We start from the raw sequence: 11395 nt of genomic DNA on the forward strand, positions 1-11395 counted from the left end.
ATCAGAGTGTGAGTGGACAGGGTTAGATGTTCAGCTTAGAAGCTCACTGATGAACAGAAGGAAGAGTGTTAATGCTGGGACAGAACCTTGAGAAACACCACCATTGATAGTTATAGGAGAAGAGCGTTGCAAGTCTACAACAACGGCTATAGAACAGACATAAAGATGGAGATGAAGGTACAGAAAGAATGATAGAAACCGTAAGAGAGAAGTTTGGAGATTAAAGATTTATGCCAGACCCGACTGAAAGACTTTGAGATGTTAAGTGCAATGGCAAAGCTTTCAGTAAGGTCCAGAAAGAAGAATGCCCATGGCCCTAAAAGGTCGGTGAGATCACCAATAGTGTATCCCTGGCGGAAACCATACTAATGATCAGAAAGAAGGCTGTGACAGGAAAGGTGATGTAAATTTTTGGGGGAAGAATTTATTAAAAATTTATCGAAATACAGGATCTTAAAGCAATTGGGCGATAATTTGAGGGCTGGGAATGGTCACTTTTCTTTGGGGCAGGCTGAATGAGAGTAAACTTCCAGCAAGGAGGAAATATACAAGTTTTCCGACAAAAATGAATGAGTTTGCCTAGGCAGGGTGGAAGCACAGAAACACAGTTTTTGAAGACAACAGGAGGGACTCTATCAGTCCCATATGCCTTGATTGTGTTAAGGCCAGTGAGGGCAAAAATTAAATTAGCTCCAGAAGCTTTTATGTCAGGCATGAGGAAATCAGAGGGGGGGAAGCGATGGAGGAACAGCATCGGAATCGTCTAAGGTGGAATTCGAGGAGAAAATGTGAGTGAAGTCTTGTGCCTTACCAGTAGAAGAAACAGCTACAAAACTAACTGAATGGAAAAGAGGAGAGAAGGATTATAAGGTAAAGTTGATAGAAAGTTTTCTGGCAAGATGCCAGAAGGAGTGTAAAGAATTTGAGTTGGAGAGTTCAGGACATTTAGTGCGAATTAAAACATGTAATAGGCATCCACGCTGAAAGTGTGGAACGTGCTCGAGCGGGCGAGAGAGCAAATCAGGCAGTGTTAAATATTGTCTCATGTGACTCATCATCTTCCTCTGATTTCCTGACCTGATAATACTAAAAAGAACATATTACATTACACCAAAAATATTACCTCACACTTCCTAAAACCAGTACTCTTCTTGTATGAATTTTATGTATAGGGCTAAACAGAAGGTATTACTTGTTTTGAAAAGGCAAAACCTGGTTGCTCTCAGCAATTGTTGAAAAATACTGCTGCGCTACTCGAGCAGCCTTAGACTATTACTTCTTGCGTAGCCATGTTAATCTGACTTATAAAAAATTGTTTCCTCAATTTACGGATAAACTATTGGGAATTACGCAATTTCTATTAAATGAAAATAACCGAAGATTTTTATGCAATTTCCAAAGTTGTGGCTATCTTTCTTGTAACTGCAAAATTAGCTGAGATATAAAAAAAAAAGTTGGCTACTGTACTACAGAGTTTTCCTCCCGATCCCTTCCCCTATTTTTTGCTGATATGATGAATCTTTTGCTTAGGTATGTTTGTCGGGGGTCCAGACTGACTAAATTTGGTGTGCTCGCTCTCTTCGCTCACTCAGACAAGTATTTCTAGCAAAGCAAAGAACAGACTTTGCATGATTCCGGGTCAAAAACATGAAAGAGATGAGATTCAGGAGTAGGTTGGCTCCAACACCTTTTATAGGCCATCTCCTTGTTATGGACAGCATTGGAACAGGCATGATTAAACCAAGTTGTTTAAATTTTTTCATTAGTCATAGGATAAAACAAAGAATGTATGCATCCATGCCCAAAGGAATAACCTCGGTAATGCTAGAGGCATACTCAGATAGCTGTCGGCCATGGAAGCAATAATCATTCCAGGGAAAATCAATAAAGTACTGCCTGAGGGCCTCCCAAACAGCAGTCCCAAAGTGCCACTTACCCTGTTTCTTGGGAGGGACTATAGACCTCATTGGAGCGATAGGACAGGTTAAGGTGATAAGGTTATGATCAGACAAGCCCAATGGAGAGAAAAGATTAATAATGTAAGCAGAAGGGTTAGTTGTAAAGAAGAGGTCAAAGATGTTGGGACTCTCTCCAAGGCGGTCATGGATATTGGTAGGGTGCTGTACAAGGTGCTCTAGATCATTAAGGATAGGAAAGATGTAGGCTTGTTCACCAGGTGAATAAGTGAAACGAGAGGAGAGCCAAAAGTGGTGGCAAACATTGAAATTACCTAGAACAGAGATTTCAGAGTAGGGAGAAAGTGATGTCCATCTTAGAAGTAAGACAGTCAAAGAATTTTTCATTGTCAGTAGAACTGGGGGATAAGCATACAACAGAGATACCTGGTATACGTTTATATACATTACCATTGCAAGTCCCACCCACCTGTATCTTGTACTGAGTCAACCTATTAGCTAGTCTTTGTGCACCAATAATGGGTTCTGTAGTTTAACCACCTTCCCTACGAGAGCTGACTAGGTTGGGTAAGATCTCATGGTGGTAGCAAAGATATTATAATGTATGAAAGGATTAATGGATATTATTTCTAATCCCTTATCTCAGACTCATCAGAATGCTGAATAAAATCACATAAGAGTATCAAGAATACACCTAACCTAAAGTCATTATGATGCTCATAATTATATATATATATATATATATATATATATATATATATATATATATATATATATATATATATATATATATATATATATATATATATATATATTGTTACATAGCCTATGATTTCATCATCCTTTGTGTAATTTTAACGCACAGTATGCTGCATGTTTGATCACGAGCGTGTTCTGCCTCAGCCCCCCCTTCTACCGTTATAGTAGAGTAAGTCGTCCTTTCTGTTGTTCAGAGCGGGATTGTCAGCTCTTTGTCCCCATGGCTTCATTTGCGCGTCCTTCTTACAAGTTGTATCAAGCTCTGCTGGCCCCTATATAATGAGCTCAGTCTCTGCATCATTGCCACTTAGATCTACTCCTCATTTTGTTCACATCTCTGTCCTCCCCTGTACAGTTATTGTTGTGAGTGCTCCGGAAGTCTCCAACCATCTAGCAGCTGTGTAATTTGAGTATGACTGTTGTTGCATTTTTTCCTTGTACTGTATAGCATAAGGTGTTGATTTGTAGGCCTAGTGAGGTTTTTTGTAATTTATGTAGGATTCATTTTGTCAGCCAGTTTTAATACTATTTTGTATCTGTAATAATTTATCTTGCATTAACTGAGCATTACCCAGTGTATTTTCATTTTATCAGGGCTGACTTAGGTAAATTTACTCTTGCTAATTTCATGTTAATAGAGGCTATTGCAGTTAACCATATATTTAACCTGTTTTTTGCCATTACATTATCCTTATGAGTCCTGAATGTTTTGTTGTTAGTTTGAGCATTAAACTTTAACTTGTAATTTTACCTAACTCTTTTGTTTTGAACCTGGAACTTTACGGGACAGTAGTGACTCTTAGTATTCTCACTTAAAGTGTACATTATCTTTCTCTGTTCCGTAACATAAATTTGGCGACCTCTCATCAGGATATTCAGGATATTATCATAAGGATATTGCTTGATATTTTGTGACTGTGATTTATTCATGATGTCTACTATTACTACACTTGATGAAGCCAAAGATTTTTTGTCAAATGTGCAAACAGTGTGTGATGTAGAAAACAGAACAAAGAATGAACTTAAGCTTGTTGCTCAACAATTGGGAATTGCTGTTCGCTCTCATCATTCTAAAGATCAAATTGTTGACATGATTAATGAAAGCTTGTTTAATGTAACTCCTCCAAATGAGCAAACGCAGATTGAATTAGCTAAGTTACAGCTAGCCCTGAAGAAGGCTCAGGCTAAGCAGGCGGAGTCCCGTGCTAAGGAGGCTGAGGCATAAGTTGAACTTGCTAGGATTCAGGCAGACCATGAGTATCGCATGAAACAAGGTGGAACTGGATCATCTAGCTCTGATGATTTTGATGTGGCTAAAAATGTTAAACTTGTCCCTCCCTTTAATGAATCTGATTTAACAAAGTATTTTCAGTTGTTTGAGAGGGTAGCTACAGGTTTTAATTGGCCCAAAAAGTATTGGCCAGTACTCCTTCAAACTGTTCTCACCGGTAAAGCTCAAGTAACTTATGCATCTTTGCCTCAGGATCAATCTGATACTTATGATGTAGTTAAGAGCTTGATTCTTAAGGCCTATGAGCTTGTTCCTGAAGCCTAAAGAGTAAAATTTAGGACAACTTACAAGCAAGATAAGCAATCCCATGTTGAGTATGCAAAAATCAAAGAAAATCTGTTAGAGCAGTGGTTAAATTCTAAGAATGTGGATTCTGATTTTGACAAATTTGAGCAGATGATTTTGCTGGAGGACTTCAAGAGGTGTATTAGTAAAGATGTAAGCCTATATCTTGATGAGAGAAGAATAGATAATTTGTCTGATGCTGCAGTTTTAGCTGATGAATATGTTCTCACTCACAAGGGATATTCTAGAGAAAAAGGGAAAGCTGAGAGTAAGTATGTTGCCTCTACTCAGAGTACAGGTAACAAGAAAGAGAATAAAGATGATGTTTCTCAGGAAGTAAATACCAGCTTCACCTCTAGGTTTCAGAAAAGTAAATGTACTTATTGTAGTAAGCTTGGTCATACTACGGAGAAATGTTTCAGGAGACAGCGTGATGTGAACAAAAAGGAGTCTTTAAATATTCAGTCAATTGGTCTAGTGTCCACTCTTGAGAGTTCCCAGAATTCTTTAACTGAGTTAATTGAACCTGCTTTGAGGGGTAACTTAAATTCTCATGATGGAGCTCCTCTTTTGAGCAGTAACGTGGGTGACACTCTCAAGAGTTCATGTGCTAATTTCCTGTCTGAAGGTTTTGTCAGTCCTCTGGACAGTAATGACAGGAAATTAGTTAAAGTATATCGTGATACAGGTGCTTGCCAATCCCTTATGCTGACCAGTGTTCTAGGCTCTAATGTTAATTCCTCTGACGAAACTGTAATCTTACAAGGTGTAGGGAATAATTACTTCTCTGTCCCTCTGTGCAGAGTGAATTTAGCGTCTGGTTTTGTTAATGGTTCCGTTATGGTTGGGTTGGTTGAGACACTCCCAATGTCAGGTGTAACTTTCTTACTTGGAAATGATATTGGTGGAAGTCAAGTGTGTCCAGCTCCTCAGTTGTCTAGTGAGCCAGTGGCTGCGTCCCGGGATTGTGATGTCCCTGATGTGTTCCCTGCATGTGCTTTCACTAGGGCTAAGTCTAAAGTTACTGGTGATTTAGAGGATAATGATGATGATGATGTTATCCTAGCTGACACTTTTCTTGCTAATTTGGACCACTCACCAGATGAGGCAGTACCCCGTAGTGTTGATAATTTGTCTCGTCAAGAGTTGGTTGAGTTGCAGGTTGCTGACCCTGAGTTGAAAGGTCTAGCTAACTCTGCTTGCAGTGAGGAAGAGTCAGCTGGTGCTTCTACTTGTTATTATATAAAGTCAGGAGTACTTATGAGAAAGTGGAGACCCCCAACAGCATCAGCCGACTGTGAATGGGAGGTTGTACATCAAGTTGTCATCCCTCGTGTTTGTAGGCAGGATATCATTAGAGTGGCTCATGATTCCAGTTTGGCAGAACACCTTGGAGTGAGGAAGACTGTGGCACGCATTTTGAAACACAAACACTTCTACTGGCCAGGTATCTTCAGAGATGTTTCCTGGTATTGTAAGTCTTGTCACACCTGTCAAGTTGTGGGGAAGTGTAATCAGACCGAAAAGGTTGCACCTCTATTTCCCATTCCTCCTTTTGAGGCGCCTTTCACCCGTGTGTTGGTGAATATTGTGGGCCCTCTTCCTAAGACTTCTTCAGGATTTTCTTATGTGTTGACCCTGATTCATATAGCTCCTCGTTATCCTGAAGCCACTCCACTTAGAAATATCTCAGCAAAGAACGTGGTTAAGGAAATGCTAGGGTTCTTCACAAAGTTTGGTCTGCCCAAGGAGGTGCAGTCGGACCGGGGAAGTAATTTCATGTCAAATGTTTTCAACAGTCTCTGAAAGAGTTGGGCGTCACCCAGATCACGTCTTCAGCTTACCATCCCCAGACCCAAGGAGCGTTGGAGAGATATCATCAAACACTCAAATCGATGCTCAAGAAATACTGTTTGGAACATCAGAAAGACTGGGATAAAGGTCTTCCATTTGTTGTATTTGCCGCAAGAGAATCTCCAAATGAATCGCTGGGCTTCTCACCTTTTGAACTACTGTTTGGCCGTGAAGTAAGAGGACCCCTTAAGCTACTCAAGGAATGCTGGCTGTCGGAGGAAGATGACGTCAACCTGCTGGAGTATGTGATGAAGTTCAAAGAACGGCTGTCCACTGCTTTACAGCTGGCGAGAGAGAATTTAGGAGCTGCTCAGGAGAAGATGAATTCTTGGTATAATAAGAAGTCCAGGTTACGCCACTTTCAGCCAGGAGATCAGGTTTTGATTCTGCTACCGGTGCATGGGCAACCTCTTCAAGCCAAGTTTAGTGGTCCTTATTTCGTGGAGAAGAAACTCAGTGATGTCATTTATGTCATCGCCACACCAGATCGTAGAAAGAACAAGCAACTATGTCACATCAACATGCTAAAGTTATATCACAGGCGGGACGAAAATAATCAAGTCTGCATTGTAGCTGTTCCACCCGAGTCTGCAAGTGAAGCTCTCCCATGCAGCATGAGCCTGAGTGATAGTTTGGGGAAGAATCCTGATATCATGAATGATCTCCAGACTAAGCTTTCTCATCTACCTCCCGAGGAAAGGCAGGAGTTTTCAGCATTACTGCAGGAGTACCCGCAAGTGTTCCGTGCCAATCCAGGAAGAACCACTGTGTTGATGCATGATGTCGATGTTGGAGACACAAAGCCAATTAAACTGCCTCCTTACCGTGTGAACCCAGTGAAAGTTCCTCTCATCGAGAAGGAGCTTGGCTACCTGTTGGACCACAAAATGATTGAGCCCTGTCAGAGCGAGTGGAGTTCTCCTGTCACTCTAGTCCCTAAGCCAGGTGGGTCACAGCGGCTTTGCATTAACTACAGACGTGTTAATCAGATAACCAAAACAGACACTTACCCTCTCCCTCGCGTGGAAGATTGCATAGACAAGATCGGAAAGGCTAGGTACATAAGTAAGTTTGATTTGTTAAAGGGATACTGGCAAGTACCTATGACTGAACGTGCTAGGGAGATCTCATGTTTTGTAACACTAGGAAAGACTTTTCCATGTTCTGTAATGCCATATGGTATGAAGAATGCACCAGCCACATTTCAGAAGCTCATGAATGTTGTAACAGAGGGTTTGGCAGGGTGTGTTGTTTATATTGATGATGTATTAATCTTCAGTGACAACTGGAAAGATCACCTATGCCATGTCAGTAAATTTCTTGAGCGTTTGGTTCATGCTAATCTTGTAGCTAATTTATCAAAGTGTGAGTTTGGTCAAGCTAAAGTTCAGTACCTTGGGTACGTAATTGGTGATGGACATGTTGCACCACCAGGAGCTAAGGTTCAGGTTATAAGTGATCTTCCCAGACCTAAAAGTAGGAAAGAGCTACAAAGATTTTTGGGAATGGTAGGTTATTACAGGAGATTTGTTCTTAACTTTTCAGTTCTTGTATCACCACTTACAGACCTACTGAAAAAGGGAGTTAAATTTGTCTGGACCGATAACTGTGAATCCTCTTTCAACAAACTTAAAGCTATCCTATTAAGTCAGCCAGTGCTCGCTACTCCAAATTTTGCTAAGCCTTTTAAGATGGCTGTTGATGCAAGTGATACAGGAGCTGGGGCTGTTTTGCTGCAAGAGGATGATCAGGGTATTGAACATCCTGTATCTTATTACAGTAAGAAGTTCACTCCACCTCAAAAGAACTACTCAACTATTGAAAAAGAGCTTTTGGCCTTGATTTTGGGTTTACAGCATTTTTCATTTTATTTGTGTTCTGGTTTTGACCCCATAGTCATTTATACCGATCATAACCCACTGAAATTCCTTAGTAAGTTTAAAGATAAAAATCACAGATTGACAAGATGGAGTCTACTTCTTCAGGAGTATTCATTAGACATACAACATGTCAAGGGGAAAGAAAATGTTATTGCAGATTGCTTATCTTGACTTTAGACAGATTGTTTTAGAGTAATAAGAAATTTCCTTTGTAAATTTCTTTTTCTTTGTGGGGAGGTGTTACATAGCCTATGATTTCATCATCCTTTGTGTAATTTTAACGCACAGTATGCTGCATGTTTGATCACGAGCGTGTTCTGCCTCAGTCCCCCCCTTCTACCGTTATAGTAGAGTAAGTCGTCCTTTCTGTTGTTCAGAGCGGGATTGTCAGCTCTTTGTCCCCATGGCTTCATTTGCGCGTCCTTCTTACAAGTTGTATCAAGCTCTGCTGGCCCCTATATAATGAGCTCAGTCTCTGCATCATTGCCACTTAGATCTACTCCTCATTTTGTTCACATCTCTGTCCTCCCCTGTACAGTTATTGTTGTGAGTGCTCCGGAAGTCTCCAACCATCTAGCAGCTGTGTAATTTGAGTATGACTGTTGTTGCATTTTTTCCTTGTACTGTATAGCATAAGGTGTTGATTTGTAGGCCTAGTGAGGTTTTTTGTAATTTATGTAAGATTCATTTTGTCAGCCAGTTTTAATACTATTTTGTATCTGTAATAATTTATCTTGCATTAACTGAGCATTACCCAGTGTATTTTCATTTTATCAGGGCTGACTTAGGTAAATTTACTCTTGCTAATTTCATGTTAATAGAGGCTGTTGCAGTTAACCATATATTTAACCTGTTTTTTGCCATTACATTATCCTTATGAGTCCTGAATGTTTTGTTGTTAGTTTGAGCATTAAACTTTAACTTGTAATTTTACCTAACTCTTTTGTTTTGAACCTGGAACTTTACGGGACAGTAGTGACCCCTAGTATTCTCACTTAAAGTGTACATTATCTTTCTCTGTTCCGTAACAATATATATATATATATATATATATATATATATATATATATTATTGTCAGAAATTTTTATACACTCCTTTGTCTGACGAGTGTTAGTATAAAACGACCTTCAGTAAATTCACTTAAGTCTCCTAGGAGGTTTAGGTGTAACTGATATGCCAATTCACCTAAGTTATTATTCTCCTATCTCCTAGCTAATTCCCCATTGATTTTGCCAAATCGTAAAGGTTACTTAGCTAGAAAGAGTCAGACAACAGATGACGACGAGCCTGATGTTTCAGTTGGATGCCTGGGCTTCCAGGCATCCTTGAGGTGTGTATTTACAGTGTGCTACTTGAACCAGATTTAGCAGCAGAGTGACTGAACATGTTGAGCATCTTCTCCCTCACAGGATTTGAAGAGATGCCAACTATTTATTAACCTGCCCCGTCCCGACCGATTTTCCACCACTGACTCCCCCCAATCCCAACAAATTTTGGAAAAAAAAAAAAATTGGCTCAAACCTCCGCTTGTGGTGAGAAACATCGAAAATTCATAGAGAAATCGCTCACCTGAGGTTTAAAATACTCGATAGAGGTAGCAGTACCTCTTACCTTACTGAGTTTTCTATCAGGCTGGCTCCAAAGAAAATGAGTTCTTTGGGAGGGTAACTATTCCACAGGACTCATAAACAGTATTTATTTATTTGTTGGTACAAATTTATATATAGTACGAGAGTATATTGGTTTTCACACAGTAATATAGGCAATATAAGCATTGTTTCACTCACCAAACACATCAACATACCTGACCTTTTTTTTGGCGACATTACCTGCTCATCATTTCTGACTGTTTCTTCCTCTAATGCTACATAAACTTTGTCCTCCACATTGTCATCGATTGGGGAATCACTCTGGCCCTGAATTTCATAACATGGCACATGTCTTTACTGGCCAGGTCACTGGTAACAGGTGAATTGCTGAGACAATGGCATGCGGGGAGGGGGAGGTCATGCGGGGTAAGGCATTGTCCTTGCCTGGCATCTTCTAGAGGAAGGTATCCCGTGTATATGAACCAAAAATCACGGGCGAAAATTGAAAATTGTGCAAATTAGGGACCTTGCAACTGATGCGCATTTATGTACGTCAACGGGACTGACAGTGACAAAACGTGTGGACATATATATACATCAACGGGATGCGGCAGGTTAATTACAATGCTAAATACAATTAGATTACATCATGATATATACAAGGCAAATCTAACTTAATTTGATCTTAGTTTTGATTAAACTAAAGTCAAGCCAAATATTCCCTTTATCTATGTAAATTTGTATTAAACCCTCATTCATTTTTCACGTGACGCATTTCATACTTATCATGCAAGTGCCGTGAGATCAATGGAAATTTCCAAAGTAATTACATGTATTTACAATATAGTAGTCCACAAGGGTTAAATGTAGTAGCACTGAATTTATTAATAACAAGAATTATTAAAGAGAGCACAACCTCTGGGTTATAAAACTGCTTGAATAGTTATCAGCGCTTTCCAGGTTTCCTCTGCTTTTAACCAGTGACAATTATTTTAAAAAGTAAAGAGCGCTACAGCTCTGGGGGATAATATTTTCCACACACACACACACACACACACACATATATATATATATATATATATATATATATATATATATATAGAGCCAACGGCCATACCACGTTGAGTACACTGCTTCTCGTCCGATCAGCAAAGTTAAGCAACGTTGGGTCTGATTAGTACTTGGATGGGTGACCGCCTGGGAACACCAGATGCTGTTGGCATCCCTACGTGTCAAGTGGGGTTGGTGGAGGATTAGTGCCCCTCCCTGTAAAACAATTAACTCTAAGCCCTTGGCCACCCCGTTTGGGATACATGGCGTCTGGCAATGAATGAATGAATATATATATATATATATATATATATATATATATATATATATATATATATATATATATATATATACATATATATATATATATATATATATATATATATATATATATATATATATATATATATATATATATATATATAGATAGATAGATAGATAGATAGATATAGATATAGATATAGATAGATAGATAGATAGATAGATAGACATATATATATATATATATATATATATATATATATATATATATATATATATATATATATATATATATATATATATATATATGAATGTTTTTCTTGATGTGTGCATTTCCGTGTGTGTTGTGTGAGTGTGTGTGTGTTATGATATGTCTATGTACATGCCATCTCTCTCTCTCTCTCTCTCTCTGTATGTGTGTTTGTATATGTGTGTGTGTGTGTGTGTGTGTGTGTGTGTGTGTGTGTGTGTGTGTGTGCAAAGCAGTGAGCTCAACTCACGAGGTCTGC

At 39.1% G+C, this 11395-nt stretch overlaps 1 non-coding gene across 1 annotated transcript; it reads left to right on the plus strand.

The window, feature by feature from the left end:
• Positions 1–10678: 10678 nt before the first annotated feature.
• LOC145412693 (5S ribosomal RNA) lies at positions 10679–10797 on the plus strand. The gene has a single exon (XR_013899604.1). It is a non-coding gene; the product is annotated as a 5S ribosomal RNA (ribosomal RNA).
• Positions 10798–11395: the final 598 nt, after the last annotated feature.

This window comes from Coenobita brevimanus, chromosome 93, assembly GCF_032717465.1.
Source record: "Coenobita brevimanus isolate Jiangsu-jjx chromosome 93, ASM3271746v2, whole genome shotgun sequence".
Lineage (NCBI taxonomy): Eukaryota > Metazoa > Arthropoda > Malacostraca > Decapoda > Coenobitidae > Coenobita > Coenobita brevimanus.